Below are 4,662 nucleotides of genomic sequence, written 5' to 3' on the forward strand. Positions count from 1 at the left end.
CGCCCGCTACGTTGAGCAGCCCGAGTCTGCCGTCATTGCGCGCCTCGAAGCAGAACGGAAAAAGGCGCAGGAGAACAGCGCCCGCCTGGAAGCCAGCATGAAAGCGCTTCAAGAGGAGAACGCCACCCTCCTCCGTCGGCTTGAAGACCTGGAGGCAGCCAATAGCAGCAGGACCACTACAGAGGAGATGCTAGCCATGGTGGAAGCAAGGGTGCAGGCCCGGCTAGAGTCCGCACTAATGGGGCCAGCTCAGAGACCCCCTCTTGCACACGAAGAGAAGAGGAAATCCACCCCCGGGGACATACAACTCCCCGTGACGGGGGGACTGGTGGAAGGGCCACAGCCCAAGACCAAGAAAGAAAGAAAAAGAAAGGGAAGGGCAAGGGGAAGAAAACAGCCCCCGCTCTCCCAATTCCCGCCCCAGTAGCCGGACCGTCAAGTGCGCCGCCGCAAGCCATCGCTGGACCTTCAACGGCAACGGCGACCGTTTCAGCGCAACCCGCTACTAAAGGCAAGCAGACGAAGACCGCTGCAACAAAGAAAACAGCGCCGGGCCCCAAGCTCCAAAAAGGCAACAAGATGAAGACGGCATCGTGCCCTCCGGAGCCGGAAAATGAAGAGCAAGACCAGTGCGACCAAAACCCTGGCGCCACGGCAACCGGCGAAACGCCCCGAGCCGAAGCTTCGGCCGCTGAAGTCAGCGGCAGTCACTATTTCGCTGACACCGGCGGCTGTCGAGAAAGGCCTTACCTACGCCAGGGTACTGACGAACGCCCAACGACGGGTGGACCTTAGCGGCCTAAACATAGACAGGCTCAAGCCGAAATACGCGGCCACGGGGGCGATGCTTTATGAGGTCCCAGGAGCCGAATCGGACCAGAAGGCCAATGCTCTAGCCGCCCGACTAAGAGAATGTTTTGCGACCGAGGACGTCATCATATCCCGACCTACAAAGTGCTCGGAGCTGCGGATCTCGGGACTGGACTTCGCGAGTCGCGACCACCTTAGAGACGGTCAAGGCGGACCACTGCAGTGCTGGGGAGTGTGCCGCGGAGTCGATCAAAGTGGGACAGATCCGTCCAGACAGGCCGGGCATGGAATCCGTTTGGGCCAAAGTACCAACTAGGGCGGCGAAGAAAATAAAGGCGGCCCGCGTGAAAATAGGGTGGGTCGTAGCCAGAGTGATCGTGCTCAAGGCGCGCCCTATGCGCTGTTACCGCTGCCTCGAGCAGGGTCACGTCAGGAACGTGTGCGACTGCCCCACAGACCGCAGCGGACTATGCTACCGCTGCGGTAAGCCGGGGCACAAGGCCCGGGAGTGCAAGGGGACGCCGAATTGCACCTTGTGTGTCACTAGTGGAAAGCCCGCCGGGCATCGAATCGAGGGGACGGCGTGTAGGAAACCGCCTGCCGCTGAGGTTCTGTCCCAGCTGCAGGCGGCGAGCCCACCGCAACAAGTGCAGTTAGTGGCCGAGATGGATGTGGAGGAGATCGTCCATCAATAATGGACCTCAGTTTCCTCCAGGCGAACATCAACCACTGCGCCCGCGCCCAGGATCTGTTGTCCCAAAGCCTGGCGCAGTGGTCGGTGCAAGTGGCCGTGGTCGCCGAACCGTATTTTGTCCCGCCCCGCGATAACTGGGTAGGGGACATCGACGGGTCAGTGGCCATCATCACCCAGGGTGCCGCTGGCTCTCCGCCCTTCGCAAAAGTCGAGAAGGGCAAGGGATGCGTCGCGGCTCTGTTGAGGGACTAGTGGATAGTAGGAGTTTATTTCTCCCCCAACAGACCCCTGGTCAAGTTCGAAACGTTTCTCGTTCGGCTGGGGGCCCTGGTTGAGCAGGGCCAACCTCACCCGACGATCGTCGCCGGCGACTTCGACGCGAAGTCCGCGGTCTGGGGTTCGCCGGCGACCAACGCTCGCGGTGGGGTCCTGGGGGATGGGCAATCTCCGTCGGCCCGGCCATCCTGAACAGGGGGTCGGTGAACACGTGCGTGCGGCACAACAGCGGGTCTATTGTGGATCTATCGTTTGGGAGCCCCGCCGTCGCACGTCGTGTCCAGGGCTGGAGAGTCCTCGTGGGCGTGGAGACGTTGTCGGACCATCGTTATATTAGGTTCGACGTCTCCGCGCCCCCGAGTATCCGGCCCAATAGTGTTGGACCGAGTGCCCCACAACAGGACGGCCCTCGGTGGGCTCTAGGACGCCTCGACAAGGAGGCCCTAGAGCTGGCCACTCTGGCAGTCTCGTGGCTCCCTGCGTCGGAGGGTCCGGTGCGGGTCGAGCAGGAGGCGGAGTGGTTCGGGGTGTCAATGTCGGATGTTTGCGACGCCGCCATGCCCCGGGCGCTCCGTCGTCCTCCGCGGCGGGAGGTGTACTGGTGGTCGGCGGAATTAGCGCAGTTGCGCGCGTCATGCGTAGCTTCGTGCCGCCGATGCGCCAGGCATCGCCGCCGCCGTATTCGCAGTCAGAATCACGAGGACCAGGAGCGGCAGCTCTACGGCCTCTACAAGGAGGCGAAGAGAGCGCTGCGGGTGGCCATTCATAGGGCCAAGGTCGCGGCACGTAGGGAGTTCTTAGAGACTCTCGACGCGGACCCGTGGGGGCGGCCACACAGACTAGTGTTCAACAAACTTCGATCGGCGGCGCCCCCACTGTCACAGAGTCTCAGGCCTGATCTTCTGGCCAATGTAGTCGCGGTCTTGTTCCCGGCCACCGAGTATACCACTCCTCCACCGATGGCGCCAACGGGAGTGGCGTCATCGTCGTTATCGGCAGGGGATATTCCAGAGGTTTCGCCCGCGGAAATGCGGACGGCAGTGTTTCGGCTGCGGGGCAAAAACACCGCCCCGGGTCTCGACGGCATCCCCGGGACAGCCTGGCTGCTAGCCCTCGTGCACTTGGGGCCGCGGCTCCGCAGCCTATTCTTCGCCTGTATGGTGCAGGGCGCCATCCCGGCGCGTTGGAAAACCGGGAAGCTCGTCCTGCTGAAGAAGGAAGGGAGACCCGCAGAGTCGCCGTCGGCCTACCGGCCCATCGTGTTGCTCGACGAGATCGCCAAACTTTTTGAGCGCATTTTACACGCGCGCCTCGTCGAGCACCTCGAGAGGGTCGGTCCCAACTTGGCCGACAATCAGTTTGGTTTTCGGGGTGGACGCTCTATCCACGCGATTCTGCGGGTCAAGTCGTAGGCGGAGGAAGCAGTGGCCAGGGGTAAAATAGTTATTGCAGTTTCCCTTGACATCTCTAATGCGTTCAATTCGCTCCCCTGGCCATGCATTAACGAGGCACTGCGGTACAACGTGGTGCCGCCCTATCTCAGGCGTCTGGTGCACGCGTACCTTTCTGACAGGTACGTGATGTACCCGGACGCCGAAGGGGGGCACCGAAGAGCGATGTCGTGCGGTGTCCCACAGGGGTCGGTTCTAGGCCCTCTCTTGTGGAACATCGGGTATGACTGGGTGCTCCGTGGTGCCAATCTCTTGGGCGTCGGCGTGACGTGCTATGCGGATGACACGCTGGTCACGGCCACGTCCAAGACATTCCAGGACGCCGCGATCCTGGCGGCGGTAGGCACCGGTCACGTAGTGAGCCGAATCAGGCGTTTAGGTTTGAAGGTGGCCCTCGAGAAGACCGAGGCCATTTGTTTCCACGGGCCTCGGCGGGGGCCACCGGCCGGTGCCCACATCGTGGTTGAGGAGGTGCGGATTCCCATCGGCAAAACGATGAAGTATTTAGGTTTAATTTTGGATAGCGGATGGGCCTTCGCGCCTATTTTGAAAAGTTAAGGACGAAGTTGTCCAGGGCGGCGGGCGCTCTTTCTAGCCTGCTGCCCAACCTAGAAGGTCCTGGTATCCCCTGTCGAAGGTTGTACCACGGGGTCGTGTGGTCCATGGCGTTGTACGGCAGCCCGGTCTGGGCTGACGCCCTGGGAAAGCGTTCTGCCGCTCTCCTGCGAGGCCCGCAGCGGGTCGTAGCGCAGCGGGCCATACGAGCGTACCGCATGGTCTGGTACGAGGCGGCTTGTCTTTTGGCCGCATTCCTGCCCTGGGATCTGGACGCCAAAGCTCTCCAATGCATCCCAGCCTGGGACGATGAGCGCAGCGCTCTCGTGTCAGTCGTCGGAGGAGATCTCTCGCTGCCGGCTGTGGTCACTTCCATGATCGGCAGCCAGGAGGCATGGCGTGCGGTGGCCCACTTCTGCGAGGCGGTCATCTCGCAGAAGTGTCGGGGAAGCCCGCAGTCGTCTCTTATGCGCCGAAGAGGGTCAACGTGGAGTTTTAGTTGGTAGGCCGTTGCGTAGGGACGTAGGTTAGGTTCATTGGTTAGGGACTCGGCCCGACCGTCGCCCGAGGGTACCGCTTCAATGATCGGGTCGTAAGGCAACGGTTACCCCAACAAAACCGCTCAGTCGCCCCCCGCGAAGACTGGCCGGTAGTAATAAGGGGCTTCCTCCGCGAAAAAAAAAAGTCTAATTACCAAAGCTGCTAGATGTAGTTCTATTTATTATATACTTACTTATAATATCTTTAATGCCTACATTAAATTTGACTCTTATGTCACCTATGACATAAGAGTCAAATTTCACATATTACATATTATAATTCTCTTCGAGTTAACTTTTCTTCTTTATAAACGGTATTACTCCGGCTTATTTACAT

The sequence above is a fragment of the Manduca sexta genome, chromosome 15, assembly GCF_014839805.1.
Source record: "Manduca sexta isolate Smith_Timp_Sample1 chromosome 15, JHU_Msex_v1.0, whole genome shotgun sequence".
Taxonomy (NCBI): Eukaryota; Metazoa; Arthropoda; class Insecta; order Lepidoptera; family Sphingidae; genus Manduca; species Manduca sexta.